Consider the following 19605-nt stretch of genomic DNA (forward strand, 5'->3'; position numbering starts at 1 on the left):
CTTTTAACTGAAGCTTTCCCTTTTTTGGTTTAAAGAAAGTACAGGAAGAAGCTCCCATGTATGCAGCAGCACGTCATCCACCAGAATCTATCTTCCCCTTGTAAGAAGCCATTGGATGACGTGCCCTGCTGTGGACCTTCGCGTTGCAGCCCGTCGTGTTGACCTACCTCATATCCATCTGTCATATCTCCATGTTGTATCCCGAGCCGAGTGTGCGAGTCGTCGTCGTCACAAAGGACCAGCTATGCCAATTTCATCAGAGAGGTGTGGATTTTTTTATGATCCTTGACAGTTGGGAGTGCCTTTCAGCACCATGAGGTGAAAGTGTGCATTTTGTCCCAGAAAGTAGAGGTGAGACCTCGTTTGCATTTTGCCTTAAAGATCTGGGGCTTTTCTCTGGGAAAATGTTTCCTTCTGGGCCTTTTCTAGAGACACCTTTGTCAAATGCCAGTTTAATTAGCATAACAGTTCCCACAATGCTCTGCTCTGGCTCAATGTCCACCTATGCCTAGCCAAAACCTTAATGAGCGCTCATTGGGCATGCATTATCTACCAAAGCAGCCAGAAGGTTAGCTTTGCGCAGTGGCAGTATCATAGCCCATGAGGTGTTAACCGAGGCGTGATTATTGCTAATTGAAAACTATTCCCAATACCCCGCCATGATGACTTGAAAAATAGTTAGCAATGGCAATTTTTGATAGTCTCTTGTGAGACTGGCATGCCTGGTTAAAAACAGATGAATCACCTTAAGTCTTTGAAAGCTTGGCTGCTGTGGGCCATTAAAGAGTGGCAAAGAACTCTGCACATCTACCACGCGTTACTTTCTTCACCTGGCTTGTGTTTTTGTGACGGGTTCGGAAAGTTCTGCACGGGTTTTTTTCATACCAGAGCTCTCCTACAAGCAATATCCTCGTAAGAGCAAAAGAGCAGGAAGTAGTGCTCATTCTTTGGAGAATCGTCTTGCTGCCAACCCTGGAAGAACACGTCCCTCCCCTTGAAGGGAAATGGTGACTGAAAGGCCTTAATGACTTTTCACTGAAGCTTTCCCTTTTTTGGTTTAAAGAAAGTACAGGAAGAAGCTCCCATGTATGCAGCAGCACGTCATCCACCAGAATCTATCTTCCCCTTGTAAGAAGCCATTGGATGACGTGCCCTGCTGTGGACCTTCGCGTTGCAGCCCGTCGTGTTGACCTACCTCATATCCATCTGTCATATCTCCATGTTGTATCCCGAGCCGAGTGTGCGAGTCGTCGTCGTCACAAAGGACCAGCTATGCCAATTTCATCAGAGAGGTGTGGATTTTTTTATGATCCTTGACAGTTGGGAGTGCCTTTCAGCACCATGAGGTGAAAGTGTGCATTTTGTCCCAGAAAGTAGAGGTGAGACCTCGTTTGCATTTTGCCTTAAAGATCTGGGGCTTTTCTCTGGGAAAATGTTTCCTTCTGGGCCTTTTCTAGAGACACCTTTGTCAAATGCCAGTTTAATTAGCATAACAGTTCCCACAATGCTCTGCTCTGGCTCAATGTCCACCTATGCCTAGCCAAAACCTTAATGAGCGCTCATTGGGCATGCATTATCTACCAAAGCAGCCAGAAGGTTAGCTTTGCGCAGTGGCAGTATCATAGCCCATGAGGTGTTAACCGAGGCGTGATTATTGCTAATTGAAAACTATTCCCAATACCCCGCCATGATGACTTGAAAAATAGTCAACAAGGGCAATTTTTGATAGTCTCTTGTGAGACTGGCATGCCTGGTTAAAAACAGATGAATCACCTTAAGTCTTTGAAAGCTTGGCTGCTGTGGGCCATGAAAGAGTGGCAAAGAACTCTGCACATCTACCACGCGTTACTTTCTTCACCTGGCTTGTGTTTTTGTGACGGGTTCGGAAAGTTCTGCACGGGTTTTTTTCATACCAGAGCTCTCCTACAAGCAATATCCTCGTAAGAGCAAAAGAGCAGGAAGTAGTGCTCATTCTTTGGAGAATCGTCTTGCTGCCAACCCTGGAAGAACACGTCCCTCCCCTTGAAGGGAAATGGTGACTGAAAGGCCTTAATGACTTTTCACTGAAGCTTTCCCTTTTTTGGTTTAAAGAAAGTACAGGAAGAAGCTCCCATGTATGCAGCAGCACGTCATCCACCAGAATCTATCTTCCCCTTGTAAGAAGCCATTGGATGACGTGCCCTGCTGTGGACCTTCGCGTTGCAGCCCGTCGTGTTGACCTACCTCATATCCATCTGTCATATCTCCATGTTGTATCCCGAGCCGAGTGTGCGAGTCGTCGTCGTCACAAAGGACCAGCTATGCCAATTTCATCAGAGAGGTGTGGATTTTTTTATGATCCTTGACAGTTGGGAGTGCCTTTCAGCACCATGAGGTGAAAGTGTGCATTTTGTCCCAGAAAGTAGAGGTGAGACCTCGTTTGCATTTTGCCTTAAAGATCTGGGGCTTTTCTCTGGGAAAATGTTTCCTTCTGGGCCTTTTCTAGAGACACCTTTGTCAAATGCCAGTTTAATTAGCATAACAGTTCCCACAATGCTCTGCTCTGGCTCAATGTCCACCTATGCCTAGCCAAAACCTTAATGAGCGCTCATTGGGCATGCATTATCTACCAAAGCAGCCAGAAGGTTAGCTTTGCGCAGTGGCAGTATCATAGCCCATGAGGTGTTAACCGAGGCGTGATTATTGCTAATTGAAAACTATTCCCAATACCCCGCCATGATGACTTGAAAAATAGTCAACAAGGGCAATTTTTGATAGTCTCTTGTGAGACTGGCATGCCTGGTTAAAAACAGATGAATCACCTTAAGTCTTTGAAAGCTTGGCTGCTGTGGGCCATGAAAGAGTGGCAAAGAACTCTGCACATCTACCACGCGTTACTTTCTTCACCTGGCTTGTGTTTTTGTGACGGGTTCGGAAAGTTCTGCACGGGTTTTTTTCATACCAGAGCTCTCCTACAAGCAATATCCTCGTAAGAGCAAAAGAGCAGGAAGTAGTGCTCATTCTTTGGAGAATCGTCTTGCTGCCAACCCTGGAAGAACACGTCCCTCCCCTTGAAGGGAAATGGTGACTGAAAGGCCTTAATGACTTTTCACTGAAGCTTTCCCTTTTTTGGTTTAAAGAAAGTACAGGAAGAAGCTCCCATGTATGCAGCAGCACGTCATCCACCAGAATCTATCTTCCCCTTGTAAGAAGCCATTGGATGACGTGCCCTGCTGTGGACCTTCGCGTTGCAGCCCGTCGTGTTGACCTACCTCATATCCATCTGTCATATCTCCATGTTGTATCCCGAGCCGAGTGTGCGAGTCGTCGTCGTCACAAAGGACCAGCTATGCCAATTTCATCAGAGAGGTGTGGATTTTTTTATGATCCTTGACAGTTGGGAGTGCCTTTCAGCACCATGAGGTGAAAGTGTGCATTTTGTCCCAGAAAGTAGAGGTGAGACCTCGTTTGCATTTTGCCTTAAAGATCTGGGGCTTTTCTCTGGGAAAATGTTTCCTTCTGGGCCTTTTCTAGAGACACCTTTGTCAAATGCCAGTTTAATTAGCATAACAGTTCCCACAATGCTCTGCTCTGGCTCAATGTCCACCTATGCCTAGCCAAAACCTTAATGAGCGCTCATTGGGCATGCATTATCTACCAAAGCAGCCAGAAGGTTAGCTTTGCGCAGTGGCAGTATCATAGCCCATGAGGTGTTAACCGAGGCGTGATTATTGCTAATTGAAAACTATTCCCAATACCCCGCCATGATGACTTGAAAAATAGTCAGCAATGGCAATTTTTGATAGTCTCTTGTGAGACTGGCATGCCTGGTTAAAAACAGATGAATCACCTTAAGTCTTTGAAAGCTTGGCCGCTGTGGGCCATGAAAGAGTGGCAAAGAACTCTGCACATCTACCACGCGTTACTTTCTTCACCTGGCTTGTGTTTTTGTGACGGGTTCGGAAAGTTCTGCACGGGTTTTTTTCATACCAGAGCTCTCCTACAAGCAAGCAATATCCTCGTAAGAGCAAAAGAGCAGGAAGTAGTGCTCATTCTTTGGAGAATCGTCATGCTGCCAACCCTGGAAGAACACGTCCCACCCCTTGAAGGGAAATGGTGACTGAAAGGCCTTAATGACTTTTCACTGAAGCTTTCCCTTTTTTGGTTTAAAGAAAGTACAGGAAGAAGCTCCCATGTATGCAGCAGCACGTCATCCACCAGAATCTATCTTCCCCTTGTAAGAAGCCATTGGATGACGTGCCCTGCTGTGGACCTTCGCGTTGCAGCCCGTCGTGTTGACCTACCTCATATCCATCTGTCATATCTCCATGTTGTATCCCGAGCCGAGTGTGCGAGTCGTCGTCGTCACAAAGGACCAGCTATGCCAATTTCATCAGAGAGGTGTGGATTTTTTTATGATCCTTGACAGTTGGGAGTGCCTTTCAGCACCATGAGGTGAAAGTGTGCATTTTGTCCCAGAAAGTAGAGGTGAGACCTCGTTTGCATTTTGCCTTAAAGATCTGGGGCTTTTCTCTGGGAAAATGTTTCCTTCTGGGCCTTTTCTAGAGACACCTTTGTCAAATGCCAGTTTAATTAGCATAACAGTTCCCACAATGCTCTGCTCTGGCTCAATGTCCACCTATGCCTAGCCAAAACCTTAATGAGCGCTCATTGGGCATGCATTATCTACCAAAGCAGCCAGAAGTTTAGCTTTGCGCAGTGGCAGTATCATAGCCCATGAGGTGTTAACCGAGGCGTGATTATTGCTAATTGAAAACTATTCCCAATACCCCGCCATGATGACTTGAAAAATAGTCAGCAATGGCAATTTTTGATAGTCTCTTGTGAGACTGGCATGCCTGGTTAAAAACAGATGAATCACCTTAAGTCTTTGAAAGCTTGGCTGCTGTGGGCCATGAAAGAGTGGCAAAGAACTCTGCACATCTACCACGCGTTACTTTCTTCACCTGGCTTGTGTTTTTGTGACGGGTTCGGAAAGTTCTGCACGGGTTTTTTTCATACCAGAGCTCTCCTACAAGCAAGCAATATCCTCGTAAGAGCAAAAGAGCAGGAAGTAGTGCTCATTCTTTGGAGAATCGTCTTGCTGCCAACCCTGGAAGAACACGTCCCTCCCCTTGAAGGGAAATGGTGACTGAAAGGCCTTAATGACTTTTCACTGAAGCTTTCCCTTTTTTGGTTTAAAGAAAGTACAGGAAGAAGCTCCCATGTATGCAGCAGCACGTCATCCACCAGAATCTATCTTCCCCTTGTAAGAAGCCATTGGATGACGTGCCCTGCTGTGGACCTTCGCGTTGCAGCCCGTCGTGTTGACCTACCTCATATCCATCTGTCATATCTCCATGTTGTATCCCGAGCCGAGTGTGCGAGTCGTCGTCGTCACAAAGGACCAGCTATGCCAATTTCATCAGAGAGGTGTGGATTTTTTTATGATCCTTGACAGTTGGGAGTGCCTTTCAGCACCATGAGGTGAAAGTGTGCATTTTGTCCCAGAAAGTAGAGGTGAGACCTCGTTTGCATTTTGCCTTAAAGATCTGGGGCTTTTCTCTGGGAAAATGTTTCCTTCTGGGCCTTTTCTAGAGACACCTTTGTCAAATGCCAGTTTAATTAGCATAACAGTTCCCACAATGCTCTGCTCTGGCTCAATGTCCACCTATGCCTAGCCAAAACCTTAATGAGCGCTCATTGGGCATGCATTATCTACCAAAGCAGCCAGAAGGTTAGCTTTGCGCAGTGGCAGTATCATAGTCCATGAGGTGTTAACCGAGGCGTGATTATTGCTAATTGAAAACTATTCCCAATACCCCGCCATGATGACTTGAAAAATAGTCAGCAATGGCAATTTTCGATAGTCTCTTGTGAGACTGGCATGCCTGGTTAAAAACAGATGAATCACCTTAAGTCTTTGAAAGCTTGGCTGCTGTGGGCCATGAAAGAGTGGCAAAGAACTCTGCACATCTACCACGCGTTACTTTCTTCACCTGGCTTGTGTTTTTGTGACGGGTTCGGAAAGTTCTGCACGGGTTTTTTTCATACCAGAGCTCTCCTACAAGCAAGCAATATCCTCGTAAGAGCAAAAGAGCAGGAAGTAGTGCTCATTCTTTGGAGAATCGTCTTGCTGCCAACCCTGGAAGAACACGTCCCACCCCTTGAAGGGAAATGGTGACTGAAAGGCCTTAATGACTTTTAACTGAAGCTTTCCCTTTTTTGGTTTAAAGAAAGTACAGGAAGAAGCTCCCATGTATGCAGCAGCACGTCATCCACCAGAATCTATCTTCCCCTTGTAAGAAGCCATTGGATGACGTGCCCTGCTGTGGACCTTCGCGTTGCAGCCCGTCGTGTTGACCTACCTCATATCCATCTGTCATATCTCCATGTTGTATCCCGAGCCGAGTGTGCGAGTCGTCGTCGTCACAAAGGACCAGCTATGCCAATTTCATCAGAGAGGTGTGGATTTTTTTATGATCCTTGACAGTTGGGAGTGCCTTTCAGCACCATGAGGTGAAAGTGTGCATTTTGTCCCAGAAAGTAGAGGTGAGACCTCGTTTGCATTTTGCCTTAAAGATCTGGGGCTTTTCTCTGGGAAAATGTTTCCTTCTGGGCCTTTTCTAGAGACACCTTTGTCAAATGCCAGTTTAATTAGCATAACAGTTCCCACAATGCTCTGCTCTGGCTCAATGTCCACCTATGCCTAGCCAAAACCTTAATGAGCGCTCATTGGGCATGCATTATCTACCAAAGCAGCCAGAAGGTTAGCTTTGCGCAGTGGCAGTATCATAGCCCATGAGGTGTTAACCGAGGCGTGATTATTGCTAATTGAAAACTATTCCCAATACCCCGCCATGATGACTTGAAAAATAGTTAGCAATGGCAATTTTTGATAGTCTCTTGTGAGACTGGCATGCCTGGTTAAAAACAGATGAATCACCTTAAGTCTTTGAAAGCTTGGCTGCTGTGGGCCATTAAAGAGTGGCAAAGAACTCTGCACATCTACCACGCGTTACTTTCTTCACCTGGCTTGTGTTTTTGTGACGGGTTCGGAAAGTTCTGCACGGGTTTTTTTCATACCAGAGCTCTCCTACAAGCAATATCCTCGTAAGAGCAAAAGAGCAGGAAGTAGTGCTCATTCTTTGGAGAATCGTCTTGCTGCCAACCCTGGAAGAACACGTCCCTCCCCTTGAAGGGAAATGGTGACTGAAAGGCCTTAATGACTTTTCACTGAAGCTTTCCCTTTTTTGGTTTAAAGAAAGTACAGGAAGAAGCTCCCATGTATGCAGCAGCACGTCATCCACCAGAATCTATCTTCCCCTTGTAAGAAGCCATTGGATGACGTGCCCTGCTGTGGACCTTCGCGTTGCAGCCCGTCGTGTTGACCTACCTCATATCCATCTGTCATATCTCCATGTTGTATCCCGAGCCGAGTGTGCGAGTCGTCGTCGTCACAAAGGACCAGCTATGCCAATTTCATCAGAGAGGTGTGGATTTTTTTATGATCCTTGACAGTTGGGAGTGCCTTTCAGCACCATGAGGTGAAAGTGTGCATTTTGTCCCAGAAAGTAGAGGTGAGACCTCGTTTGCATTTTGCCTTAAAGATCTGGGGCTTTTCTCTGGGAAAATGTTTCCTTCTGGGCCTTTTCTAGAGACACCTTTGTCAAATGCCAGTTTAATTAGCATAACAGTTCCCACAATGCTCTGCTCTGGCTCAATGTCCACCTATGCCTAGCCAAAACCTTAATGAGCGCTCATTGGGCATGCATTATCTACCAAAGCAGCCAGAAGGTTAGCTTTGCGCAGTGGCAGTATCATAGCCCATGAGGTGTTAACCGAGGCGTGATTATTGCTAATTGAAAACTATTCCCAATACCCCGCCATGATGACTTGAAAAATAGTCAACAAGGGCAATTTTTGATAGTCTCTTGTGAGACTGGCATGCCTGGTTAAAAACAGATGAATCACCTTAAGTCTTTGAAAGCTTGGCTGCTGTGGGCCATGAAAGAGTGGCAAAGAACTCTGCACATCTACCACGCGTTACTTTCTTCACCTGGCTTGTGTTTTTGTGACGGGTTCGGAAAGTTCTGCACGGGTTTTTTTCATACCAGAGCTCTCCTACAAGCAAGCAATATCCTCGTAAGAGCAAAAGAGCAGGAAGTAGTGCTCATTCTTTGGAGAATCGTCTTGCTGCCAACCCTGGAAGAACACGTCCCACCCCTTGAAGGGAAATGGTGACTGAAAGGCCTTAATGACTTTTCACTGAAGCTTTCCCTTTTTTGGTTTAAAGAAAGTACAGGAAGAAGCTCCCATGTATGCAGCAGCACGTCATCCACCAGAATCTATCTTCCCCTTGTAAGAAGCCATTGGATGACGTGCCCTGCTGTGGACCTTCGCGTTGCAGCCCGTCGTGTTGACCTACCTCATATCCATCTGTCATATCTCCATGTTGTATCCCGAGCCGAGTGTGCGAGTCGTCGTCGTCACAAAGGACCAGCTATGCCAATTTCATCAGAGAGGTGTGGATTTTTTTATGATCCTTGACAGTTGGGAGTGCCTTTCAGCACCATGAGGTGAAAGTGTGCATTTTGTCCCAGAAAGTAGAGGTGAGACCTCGTTTGCATTTTGCCTTAAAGATCTGGGGCTTTTCTCTGGGAAAATGTTTCCTTCTGGGCCTTTTCTAGAGACACCTTTGTCAAATGCCAGTTTAATTAGCATAACAGTTCCCACAATGCTCTGCTCTGGCTCAATGTCCACCTATGCCTAGCCAAAACCTTAATGAGCGCTCATTGGGCATGCATTATCTACCAAAGCAGCCAGAAGGTTAGCTTTGCGCAGTGGCAGTATCATAGCCCATGAGGTGTTAACCGAGGCGTGATTATTGCTAATTGAAAACTATTCCCAATACCCCGCCATGATGACTTGAAAAATAGTCAGCAATGGCAATTTTTGATAGTCTCTTGTGAGACTGGCATGCCTGGTTAAAAACAGATGAATCACCTTAAGTCTTTGAAAGCTTGGCCGCTGTGGGCCATGAAAGAGTGGCAAAGAACTCTGCACATCTACCACGCGTTACTTTCTTCACCTGGCTTGTGTTTTTGTGACGGGTTCGGAAAGTTCTGCACGGGTTTTTTTCATACCAGAGCTCTCCTACAAGCAAGCAATATCCTCGTAAGAGCAAAAGAGCAGGAAGTAGTGCTCATTCTTTGGAGAATCGTCATGCTGCCAACCCTGGAAGAACACGTCCCACCCCTTGAAGGGAAATGGTGACTGAAAGGCCTTAATGACTTTTCACTGAAGCTTTCCCTTTTTTGGTTTAAAGAAAGTACAGGAAGAAGCTCCCATGTATGCAGCAGCACGTCATCCACCAGAATCTATCTTCCCCTTGTAAGAAGCCATTGGATGACGTGCCCTGCTGTGGACCTTCGCGTTGCAGCCCGTCGTGTTGACCTACCTCATATCCATCTGTCATATCTCCATGTTGTATCCCGAGCCGAGTGTGCGAGTCGTCGTCGTCACAAAGGACCAGCTATGCCAATTTCATCAGAGAGGTGTGGATTTTTTTATGATCCTTGACAGTTGGGAGTGCCTTTCAGCACCATGAGGTGAAAGTGTGCATTTTGTCCCAGAAAGTAGAGGTGAGACCTCGTTTGCATTTTGCCTTAAAGATCTGGGGCTTTTCTCTGGGAAAATGTTTCCTTCTGGGCCTTTTCTAGAGACACCTTTGTCAAATGCCAGTTTAATTAGCATAACAGTTCCCACAATGCTCTGCTCTGGCTCAATGTCCACCTATGCCTAGCCAAAACCTTAATGAGCGCTCATTGGGCATGCATTATCTACCAAAGCAGCCAGAAGTTTAGCTTTGCGCAGTGGCAGTATCATAGCCCATGAGGTGTTAACCGAGGCGTGATTATTGCTAATTGAAAACTATTCCCAATACCCCGCCATGATGACTTGAAAAATAGTCAGCAATGGCAATTTTTGATAGTCTCTTGTGAGACTGGCATGCCTGGTTAAAAACAGATGAATCACCTTAAGTCTTTGAAAGCTTGGCTGCTGTGGGCCATGAAAGAGTGGCAAAGAACTCTGCACATCTACCACGCGTTACTTTCTTCACCTGGCTTGTGTTTTTGTGACGGGTTCGGAAAGTTCTGCACGGGTTTTTTTCATACCAGAGCTCTCCTACAAGCAAGCAATATCCTCGTAAGAGCAAAAGAGCAGGAAGTAGTGCTCATTCTTTGGAGAATCGTCTTGCTGCCAACCCTGGAAGAACACGTCCCTCCCCTTGAAGGGAAATGGTGACTGAAAGGCCTTAATGACTTTTCACTGAAGCTTTCCCTTTTTTGGTTTAAAGAAAGTACAGGAAGAAGCTCCCATGTATGCAGCAGCACGTCATCCACCAGAATCTATCTTCCCCTTGTAAGAAGCCATTGGATGACGTGCCCTGCTGTGGACCTTCGCGTTGCAGCCCGTCGTGTTGACCTACCTCATATCCATCTGTCATATCTCCATGTTGTATCCCGAGCCGAGTGTGCGAGTCGTCGTCGTCACAAAGGACCAGCTATGCCAATTTCATCAGAGAGGTGTGGATTTTTTTATGATCCTTGACAGTTGGGAGTGCCTTTCAGCACCATGAGGTGAAAGTGTGCATTTTGTCCCAGAAAGTAGAGGTGAGACCTCGTTTGCATTTTGCCTTAAAGATCTGGGGCTTTTCTCTGGGAAAATGTTTCCTTCTGGGCCTTTTCTAGAGACACCTTTGTCAAATGCCAGTTTAATTAGCATAACAGTTCCCACAATGCTCTGCTCTGGCTCAATGTCCACCTATGCCTAGCCAAAACCTTAATGAGCGCTCATTGGGCATGCATTATCTACCAAAGCAGCCAGAAGGTTAGCTTTGCGCAGTGGCAGTATCATAGTCCATGAGGTGTTAACCGAGGCGTGATTATTGCTAATTGAAAACTATTCCCAGTACCCCGCCATGATGACTTGAAAAATAGTCAGCAATGGCAATTTTCGATAGTCTCTTGTGAGACTGGCATGCCTGGTTAAAAACAGATGAATCACCTTAAGTCTTTGAAAGCTTGGCTGCTGTGGGCCATGAAAGAGTGGCAAAGAACTCTGCACATCTACCACGCGTTACTTTCTTCACCTGGCTTGTGTTTTTGTGACGGGTTCGGAAAGTTCTGCACGGGTTTTTTTCATACCAGAGCTCTCCTACAAGCAAGCAATATCCTCGTAAGAGCAAAAGAGCAGGAAGTAGTGCTCATTCTTTGGAGAATCGTCTTGCTGCCAACCCTGGAAGAACACGTCCCACCCCTTGAAGGGAAATGGTGACTGAAAGGCCTTAATGACTTTTAACTGAAGCTTTCCCTTTTTTGGTTTAAAGAAAGTACAGGAAGAAGCTCCCATGTATGCAGCAGCACGTCATCCACCAGAATCTATCTTCCCCTTGTAAGAAGCCATTGGATGACGTGCCCTGCTGTGGACCTTCGCGTTGCAGCCCGTCGTGTTGACCTACCTCATATCCATCTGTCATATCTCCATGTTGTATCCCGAGCCGAGTGTGCGAGTCGTCGTCGTCACAAAGGACCAGCTATGCCAATTTCATCAGAGAGGTGTGGATTTTTTTATGATCCTTGACAGTTGGGAGTGCCTTTCAGCACCATGAGGTGAAAGTGTGCATTTTGTCCCAGAAAGTAGAGGTGAGACCTCGTTTGCATTTTGCCTTAAAGATCTGGGGCTTTTCTCTGGGAAAATGTTTCCTTCTGGGCCTTTTCTAGAGACACCTTTGTCAAATGCCAGTTTAATTAGCATAACAGTTCCCACAATGCTCTGCTCTGGCTCAATGTCCACCTATGCCTAGCCAAAACCTTAATGAGCGCTCATTGGGCATGCATTATCTACCAAAGCAGCCAGAAGGTTAGCTTTGCGCAGTGGCAGTATCATAGCCCATGAGGTGTTAACCGAGGCGTGATTATTGCTAATTGAAAACTATTCCCAATACCCCGCCATGATGACTTGAAAAATAGTTAGCAATGGCAATTTTTGATAGTCTCTTGTGAGACTGGCATGCCTGGTTAAAAACAGATGAATCACCTTAAGTCTTTGAAAGCTTGGCTGCTGTGGGCCATTAAAGAGTGGCAAAGAACTCTGCACATCTACCACGCGTTACTTTCTTCACCTGGCTTGTGTTTTTGTGACGGGTTCGGAAAGTTCTGCACGGGTTTTTTTCATACCAGAGCTCTCCTACAAGCAATATCCTCGTAAGAGCAAAAGAGCAGGAAGTAGTGCTCATTCTTTGGAGAATCGTCTTGCTGCCAACCCTGGAAGAACACGTCCCTCCCCTTGAAGGGAAATGGTGACTGAAAGGCCTTAATGACTTTTCACTGAAGCTTTCCCTTTTTTGGTTTAAAGAAAGTACAGGAAGAAGCTCCCATGTATGCAGCAGCACGTCATCCACCAGAATCTATCTTCCCCTTGTAAGAAGCCATTGGATGACGTGCCCTGCTGTGGACCTTCGCGTTGCAGCCCGTCGTGTTGACCTACCTCATATCCATCTGTCATATCTCCATGTTGTATCCCGAGCCGAGTGTGCGAGTCGTCGTCGTCACAAAGGACCAGCTATGCCAATTTCATCAGAGAGGTGTGGATTTTTTTATGATCCTTGACAGTTGGGAGTGCCTTTCAGCACCATGAGGTGAAAGTGTGCATTTTGTCCCAGAAAGTAGAGGTGAGACCTCGTTTGCATTTTGCCTTAAAGATCTGGGGCTTTTCTCTGGGAAAATGTTTCCTTCTGGGCCTTTTCTAGAGACACCTTTGTCAAATGCCAGTTTAATTAGCATAACAGTTCCCACAATGCTCTGCTCTGGCTCAATGTCCACCTATGCCTAGCCAAAACCTTAATGAGCGCTCATTGGGCATGCATTATCTACCAAAGCAGCCAGAAGGTTAGCTTTGCGCAGTGGCAGTATCATAGCCCATGAGGTGTTAACCGAGGCGTGATTATTGCTAATTGAAAACTATTCCCAATACCCCGCCATGATGACTTGAAAAATAGTCAACAAGGGCAATTTTTGATAGTCTCTTGTGAGACTGGCATGCCTGGTTAAAAACAGATGAATCACCTTAAGTCTTTGAAAGCTTGGCTGCTGTGGGCCATGAAAGAGTGGCAAAGAACTCTGCACATCTACCACGCGTTACTTTCTTCACCTGGCTTGTGTTTTTGTGACGGGTTCGGAAAGTTCTGCACGGGTTTTTTTCATACCAGAGCTCTCCTACAAGCAATATCCTCGTAAGAGCAAAAGAGCAGGAAGTAGTGCTCATTCTTTGGAGAATCGTCTTGCTGCCAACCCTGGAAGAACACGTCCCTCCCCTTGAAGGGAAATGGTGACTGAAAGGCCTTAATGACTTTTCACTGAAGCTTTCCCTTTTTTGGTTTAAAGAAAGTACAGGAAGAAGCTCCCATGTATGCAGCAGCACGTCATCCACCAGAATCTATCTTCCCCTTGTAAGAAGCCATTGGATGACGTGCCCTGCTGTGGACCTTCGCGTTGCAGCCCGTCGTGTTGACCTACCTCATATCCATCTGTCATATCTCCATGTTGTATCCCGAGCCGAGTGTGCGAGTCGTCGTCGTCACAAAGGACCAGCTATGCCAATTTCATCAGAGAGGTGTGGATTTTTTTATGATCCTTGACAGTTGGGAGTGCCTTTCAGCACCATGAGGTGAAAGTGTGCATTTTGTCCCAGAAAGTAGAGGTGAGACCTCGTTTGCATTTTGCCTTAAAGATCTGGGGCTTTTCTCTGGGAAAATGTTTCCTTCTGGGCCTTTTCTAGAGACACCTTTGTCAAATGCCAGTTTAATTAGCATAACAGTTCCCACAATGCTCTGCTCTGGCTCAATGTCCACCTATGCCTAGCCAAAACCTTAATGAGCGCTCATTGGGCATGCATTATCTACCAAAGCAGCCAGAAGTTTAGCTTTGCGCAGTGGCAGTATCATAGCCCATGAGGTGTTAACCGAGGCGTGATTATTGCTAATTGAAAACTATTCCCAATACCCCGCCATGATGACTTGAAAAATAGTCAGCAATGGCAATTTTTGATAGTCTCTTGTGAGACTGGCATGCCTGGTTAAAAACAGATGAATCACCTTAAGTCTTTGAAAGCTTGGCTGCTGTGGGCCATGAAAGAGTGGCAAAGAACTCTGCACATCTACCACGCGTTACTTTCTTCACCTGGCTTGTGTTTTTGTGACGGGTTCGGAAAGTTCTGCACGGGTTTTTTTCATACCAGAGCTCTCCTACAAGCAAGCAATATCCTCGTAAGAGCAAAAGAGCAGGAAGTAGTGCTCATTCTTTGGAGAATCGTCTTGCTGCCAACCCTGGAAGAACACGTCCCTCCCCTTGAAGGGAAATGGTGACTGAAAGGCCTTAATGACTTTTCACTGAAGCTTTCCCTTTTTTGGTTTAAAGAAAGTACAGGAAGAAGCTCCCATGTATGCAGCAGCACGTCATCCACCAGAATCTATCTTCCCCTTGTAAGAAGCCATTGGATGACGTGCCCTGCTGTGGACCTTCGCGTTGCAGCCCGTCGTGTTGACCTACCTCATATCCATCTGTCATATCTCCATGTTGTATCCCGAGCCGAGTGTGCGAGTCGTCGTCGTCACAAAGGACCAGCTATGCCAATTTCATCAGAGAGGTGTGGATTTTTTTATGATCCTTGACAGTTGGGAGTGCCTTTCAGCACCATGAGGTGAAAGTGTGCATTTTGTCCCAGAAAGTAGAGGTGAGACCTCGTTTGCATTTTGCCTTAAAGATCTGGGGCTTTTCTCTGGGAAAATGTTTCCTTCTGGGCCTTTTCTAGAGACACCTTTGTCAAATGCCAGTTTAATTAGCATAACAGTTCCCACAATGCTCTGCTCTGGCTCAATGTCCACCTATGCCTAGCCAAAACCTTAATGAGCGCTCATTGGGCATGCATTATCTACCAAAGCAGCCAGAAGGTTAGCTTTGCGCAGTGGCAGTATCATAGCCCATGAGGTGTTAACCGAGGCGTGATTATTGCTAATTGAAAACTATTCCCAATACCCCGCCATGATGACTTGAAAAATAGTCAGCAATGGCAATTTTTGATAGTCTCTTGTGAGACTGGCATGCCTGGTTAAAAACAGATGAATCACCTTAAGTCTTTGAAAGCTTGGCCGCTGTGGGCCATGAAAGAGTGGCAAAGAACTCTGCACATCTACCACGCGTTACTTTCTTCACCTGGCTTGTGTTTTTGTGACGGGTTCGGAAAGTTCTGCACGGGTTTTTTTCATACCAGAGCTCTCCTACAAGCAAGCAATATCCTCGTAAGAGCAAAAGAGCAGGAAGTAGTGCTCATTCTTTGGAGAATCGTCATGCTGCCAACCCTGGAAGAACACGTCCCACCCCTTGAAGGGAAATGGTGACTGAAAGGCCTTAATGACTTTTCACTGAAGCTTTCCCTTTTTTGGTTTAAAGAAAGTACAGGAAGAAGCTCCCATGTATGCAGCAGCACGTCATCCACCAGAATCTATCTTCCCCTTGTAAGAAGCCATTGGATGACGTGCCCTGCTGTGGACCTTCGCGTTGCAGCCCGTCGTGTTGACCTACCTCATATCCATCTGTCATATCTCCATGTTGTATCCCGAGCCGAGTGTGCGAGTCGTCGTCGTCACAAAGGACCAGCTATGCCAATTTCATCAGAGAGGTGTGGATTTTTTTATGATCCTTGACAGTTGGGAGTGCCTTTCAGCACCATGAGGTGAAAGTGTGCATTTTGTCCCAGAAAGTAGAGGTGAGACCTCGTTTGCATTTTGCCTTAAAGATCTGGGGCTTTTCTCTGGGAAAATGTTTCCTTCTGGGCCTTTTCTAGAGACACCTTTGTCAAATGCCAGTTTAATTAGCATAACAGTTCCCACAATGCTCTGCTCTGGCTCAATGTCCACCTATGCCTAGCCAAAACCTTAATGAGCGCTCATTGGGCATGCATTATCTACCAAAGCAGCCAGAAGTTTAGCTTTGCGCAGTGGCAGTATCATAGCCCATGAGGTGTTAACCGAGGCGTGATTATTGCTAATTGAAAACTATTCCCAATACCCCGCCATGATGACTTGAAAAATAGTCAGCAATGGCAATTTTTGATAGTCTCTTGTGAGACTGGCATGCCTGGTTAAAAACAGATGAATCACCTTAAGTCTTTGAAAGCTTGGCTGCTGTGGGCCATGAAAGAGTGGCAAAGAACTCTGCACATCTACCACGCGTTACTTTCTTCACCTGGCTTGTGTTTTTGTGACGGGTTCGGAAAGTTCTGCACGGGTTTTTTTCATACCAGAGCTCTCCTACAAGCAAGCAATATCCTCGTAAGAGCAAAAGAGCAGGAAGTAGTGCTCATTCTTTGGAGAATCGTCTTGCTGCCAACCCTGGAAGAACACGTCCCTCCCCTTGAAGGGAAATGGTGACTGAAAGGCCTTAATGACTTTTCACTGAAGCTTTCCCTTTTTTGGTTTAAAGAAAGTACAGGAAGAAGCTCCCATGTATGCAGCAGCACGTCATCCACCAGAATCTATCTTCCCCTTGTAAGAAGCCATTGGATGACGTGCCCTGCTGTGGACCTTCGCGTTGCAGCCCGTCGTGTTGACCTACCTCATATCCATCTGTCATATCTCCATGTTGTATCCCGAGCCGAGTGTGCGAGTCGTCGTCGTCACAAAGGACCAGCTATGCCAATTTCATCAGAGAGGTGTGGATTTTTTTATGATCCTTGACAGTTGGGAGTGCCTTTCAGCACCATGAGGTGAAAGTGTGCATTTTGTCCCAGAAAGTAGAGGTGAGACCTCGTTTGCATTTTGCCTTAAAGATCTGGGGCTTTTCTCTGGGAAAATGTTTCCTTCTGGGCCTTTTCTAGAGACACCTTTGTCAAATGCCAGTTTAATTAGCATAACAGTTCCCACAATGCTCTGCTCTGGCTCAATGTCCACCTATGCCTAGCCAAAACCTTAATGAGCGCTCATTGGGCATGCATTATCTACCAAAGCAGCCAGAAGGTTAGCTTTGCGCAGTGGCAGTATCATAGTCCATGAGGTGTTAACCGAGGCGTGATTATTGCTAATTGAAAACTATTCCCAGTACCCCGCCATGATGACTTGAAAAATAGTCAGCAATGGCAATTTTCGATAGTCTCTTGTGAGACTGGCATGCCTGGTTAAAAACAGATGAATCACCTTAAGTCTTTGAAAGCTTGGCTGCTGTGGGCCATGAAAGAGTGGCAAAGAACTCTGCACATCTACCACGCGTTACTTTCTTCACCTGGCTTGTGTTTTTGTGACGGGTTCGGAAAGTTCTGCACGGGTTTTTTTCATACCAGAGCTCTCCTACAAGCAAGCAATATCCTCGTAAGAGCAAAAGAGCAGGAAGTAGTGCTCATTCTTTGGAGAATCGTCTTGCTGCCAACCCTGGAAGAACACGTCCCACCCCTTGAAGGGAAATGGTGACTGAAAGGCCTTAATGACTTTTAACTGAAGCTTTCCCTTTTTTGGTTTAAAGAAAGTACAGGAAGAAGCTCCCATGTATGCAGCAGCACGTCATCCACCAGAATCTATCTTCCCCTTGTAAGAAGCCATTGGATGACGTGCCCTGCTGTGGACCTTCGCGTTGCAGCCCGTCGTGTTGACCTACCTCATATCCATCTGTCATATCTCCATGTTGTATCCCGAGCCGAGTGTGCGAGTCGTCGTCGTCACAAAGGACCAGCTATGCCAATTTCATCAGAGAGGTGTGGATTTTTTTATGATCCTTGACAGTTGGGAGTGCCTTTCAGCACCATGAGGTGAAAGTGTGCATTTTGTCCCAGAAAGTAGAGGTGAGACCTCGTTTGCATTTTGCCTTAAAGATCTGGGGCTTTTCTCTGGGAAAATGTTTCCTTCTGGGCCTTTTCTAGAGACACCTTTGTCAAATGCCAGTTTAATTAGCATAACAGTTCCCACAATGCTCTGCTCTGGCTCAATGTCCACCTATGCCTAGCCAAAACCTTAATGAGCGCTCATTGGGCATGCATTATCTACCAAAGCAGCCAGAAGGTTAGCTTTGCGCAGTGGCAGTATCATAGCCCATGAGGTGTTAACCGAGGCGTGATTATTGCTAATTGAAAACTATTCCCAATACCCCGCCATGATGACTTGAAAAATAGTTAGCAATGGCAATTTTTGATAGTCTCTTGTGAGACTGGCATGCCTGGTTAAAAACAGATGAATCACCTTAAGTCTTTGAAAGCTTGGCTGCTGTGGGCCATTAAAGAGTGGCAAAGAACTCTGCACATCTACCACGCGTTACTTTCTTCACCTGGCTTGTGTTTTTGTGACGGGTTCGGAAAGTTCTGCACGGGTTTTTTTCATACCAGAGCTCTCCTACAAGCAATATCCTCGTAAGAGCAAAAGAGCAGGAAGTAGTGCTCATTCTTTGGAGAATCGTCTTGCTGCCAACCCTGGAAGAACACGTCCCTCCCCTTGAAGGGAAATGGTGACTGAAAGGCCTTAATGACTTTTCACTGAAGCTTTCCCTTTTTTGGTTTAAAGAAAGTACAGGAAGAAGCTCCCATGTATGCAGCAGCACGTCATCCACCAGAATCTATCTTCCCCTTGTAAGAAGCCATTGGATGACGTGCCCTGCTGTGGACCTTCGCGTTGCAGCCCGTCGTGTTGACCTACCTCATATCCATCTGTCATATCTCCATGTTGTATCCCGAGCCGAGTGTGCGAGTCGTCGTCGTCACAAAGGACCAGCTATGCCAATTTCATCAGAGAGGTGTGGATTTTTTTATGATCCTTGACAGTTGGGAGTGCCTTTCAGCACCATGAGGTGAAAGTGTGCATTTTGTCCCAGAAAGTAGAGGTGAGACCTCGTTTGCATTTTGCCTTAAAGATCTGGGGCTTTTCTCTGGGAAAATGTTTCCTTCTGGGCCTTTTCTAGAGACACCTTTGTCAAATGCCAGTTTAATTAGCATAACAGTTCCCACAATGCTCTGCTCTGGCTCAATGTCCACCTATGCCTAGCCAAAACCTTAATGAGCGCTCATTGGGCATGCATTATCTACCAAAGCAGCCAGAAGGTTAGCTTTGCGCAGTGGCAGTATCATAGCCCATGAGGTGTTAACCGAGGCGTGATTATTGCTAATTGAAAACTATTCCCAATACCCCGCCATGATGACTTGAAAAATAGTCAACAAGGGCAATTTTTGATAGTCTCTTGTGAGACTGGCATGCCTGGTTAAAAACAGATGAATCACCTTAAGTCTTTGAAAGCTTGGCTGCTGTGGGCCATGAAAGAGTGGCAAAGAACTCTGCACATCTACCACGCGTTACTTTCTTCACCTGGCTTGTGTTTTTGTGACGGGTTCGGAAAGTTCTGCACGGGTTTTTTTCATACCAGAGCTCTCCTACAAGCAATATCCTCGTAAGAGCAAAAGAGCAGGAAGTAGTGCTCATTCTTTGGAGAATCGTCTTGCTGCCAACCCTGGAAGAACACGTCCCTCCCCTTGAAGGGAAATGGTGACTGAAAGGCCTTAATGACTTTTCACTGAAGCTTTCCCTTTTTTGGT

The 19605-nt window shown here is 46.1% G+C and overlaps 19 non-coding genes across 19 annotated transcripts; all 19 read left to right on the forward strand.

Annotated features, from left to right (window-relative positions):
• Nucleotides 1-571: 571 nt before the first annotated feature.
• Nucleotides 572-713, forward strand: LOC149277746 (U4 spliceosomal RNA). Its single transcript, XR_016278907.1, has one exon. It is a non-coding gene; the product is annotated as a U4 spliceosomal RNA (small nuclear RNA).
• Nucleotides 714-1599: 886 nt separating this feature from the next.
• On the forward strand, nucleotides 1600-1741 carry LOC149277747 (U4 spliceosomal RNA). Its single transcript, XR_016278935.1, has one exon. It is a non-coding gene; the product is annotated as a U4 spliceosomal RNA (small nuclear RNA).
• An 886-nt stretch (nucleotides 1742-2627) lies between these two features.
• Nucleotides 2628-2769, forward strand: LOC149277748 (U4 spliceosomal RNA). Its single transcript, XR_016278937.1, has one exon. It is a non-coding gene; the product is annotated as a U4 spliceosomal RNA (small nuclear RNA).
• Nucleotides 2770-3655: 886 nt separating this feature from the next.
• On the forward strand, nucleotides 3656-3797 carry LOC149277749 (U4 spliceosomal RNA). The gene has a single exon (XR_016279016.1). It is a non-coding gene; the product is annotated as a U4 spliceosomal RNA (small nuclear RNA).
• Nucleotides 3798-4687: 890 nt separating this feature from the next.
• LOC149277750 (U4 spliceosomal RNA) lies at nucleotides 4688-4829 on the forward strand. Its single transcript, XR_016279019.1, has one exon. It is a non-coding gene; the product is annotated as a U4 spliceosomal RNA (small nuclear RNA).
• Nucleotides 4830-5719: 890 nt separating this feature from the next.
• LOC149277751 (U4 spliceosomal RNA) lies at nucleotides 5720-5861 on the forward strand. Its single transcript, XR_016278990.1, has one exon. It is a non-coding gene; the product is annotated as a U4 spliceosomal RNA (small nuclear RNA).
• Nucleotides 5862-6751: 890 nt separating this feature from the next.
• Nucleotides 6752-6893, forward strand: LOC149277752 (U4 spliceosomal RNA). The gene has a single exon (XR_016278908.1). It is a non-coding gene; the product is annotated as a U4 spliceosomal RNA (small nuclear RNA).
• An 886-nt stretch (nucleotides 6894-7779) lies between these two features.
• LOC149277753 (U4 spliceosomal RNA) lies at nucleotides 7780-7921 on the forward strand. The gene has a single exon (XR_016278938.1). It is a non-coding gene; the product is annotated as a U4 spliceosomal RNA (small nuclear RNA).
• An 890-nt stretch (nucleotides 7922-8811) lies between these two features.
• LOC149277754 (U4 spliceosomal RNA) lies at nucleotides 8812-8953 on the forward strand. Its single transcript, XR_016279020.1, has one exon. It is a non-coding gene; the product is annotated as a U4 spliceosomal RNA (small nuclear RNA).
• Nucleotides 8954-9843: 890 nt separating this feature from the next.
• LOC149277755 (U4 spliceosomal RNA) lies at nucleotides 9844-9985 on the forward strand. The gene has a single exon (XR_016279022.1). It is a non-coding gene; the product is annotated as a U4 spliceosomal RNA (small nuclear RNA).
• An 890-nt stretch (nucleotides 9986-10875) lies between these two features.
• LOC149277756 (U4 spliceosomal RNA) lies at nucleotides 10876-11017 on the forward strand. The gene has a single exon (XR_016279004.1). It is a non-coding gene; the product is annotated as a U4 spliceosomal RNA (small nuclear RNA).
• An 890-nt stretch (nucleotides 11018-11907) lies between these two features.
• Nucleotides 11908-12049, forward strand: LOC149277757 (U4 spliceosomal RNA). Its single transcript, XR_016278909.1, has one exon. It is a non-coding gene; the product is annotated as a U4 spliceosomal RNA (small nuclear RNA).
• Nucleotides 12050-12935: 886 nt separating this feature from the next.
• LOC149277758 (U4 spliceosomal RNA) lies at nucleotides 12936-13077 on the forward strand. Its single transcript, XR_016278939.1, has one exon. It is a non-coding gene; the product is annotated as a U4 spliceosomal RNA (small nuclear RNA).
• An 886-nt stretch (nucleotides 13078-13963) lies between these two features.
• LOC149277759 (U4 spliceosomal RNA) lies at nucleotides 13964-14105 on the forward strand. The gene has a single exon (XR_016279023.1). It is a non-coding gene; the product is annotated as a U4 spliceosomal RNA (small nuclear RNA).
• An 890-nt stretch (nucleotides 14106-14995) lies between these two features.
• Nucleotides 14996-15137, forward strand: LOC149277760 (U4 spliceosomal RNA). Its single transcript, XR_016279024.1, has one exon. It is a non-coding gene; the product is annotated as a U4 spliceosomal RNA (small nuclear RNA).
• Nucleotides 15138-16027: 890 nt separating this feature from the next.
• On the forward strand, nucleotides 16028-16169 carry LOC149277761 (U4 spliceosomal RNA). The gene has a single exon (XR_016279025.1). It is a non-coding gene; the product is annotated as a U4 spliceosomal RNA (small nuclear RNA).
• An 890-nt stretch (nucleotides 16170-17059) lies between these two features.
• Nucleotides 17060-17201, forward strand: LOC149277762 (U4 spliceosomal RNA). The gene has a single exon (XR_016279005.1). It is a non-coding gene; the product is annotated as a U4 spliceosomal RNA (small nuclear RNA).
• An 890-nt stretch (nucleotides 17202-18091) lies between these two features.
• LOC149277763 (U4 spliceosomal RNA) lies at nucleotides 18092-18233 on the forward strand. Its single transcript, XR_016278911.1, has one exon. It is a non-coding gene; the product is annotated as a U4 spliceosomal RNA (small nuclear RNA).
• Nucleotides 18234-19119: 886 nt separating this feature from the next.
• LOC149277764 (U4 spliceosomal RNA) lies at nucleotides 19120-19261 on the forward strand. The gene has a single exon (XR_016278940.1). It is a non-coding gene; the product is annotated as a U4 spliceosomal RNA (small nuclear RNA).
• Nucleotides 19262-19605: the final 344 nt, after the last annotated feature.

Source organism: Sceloporus occidentalis, unplaced genomic scaffold, assembly GCF_023333645.1.
Source record: "Sceloporus occidentalis isolate IW3139 unplaced genomic scaffold, rSceOcc1.0.p SCAF_206, whole genome shotgun sequence".
In the NCBI taxonomy this organism is placed as follows: domain Eukaryota; kingdom Metazoa; phylum Chordata; class Lepidosauria; order Squamata; family Phrynosomatidae; genus Sceloporus; species Sceloporus occidentalis.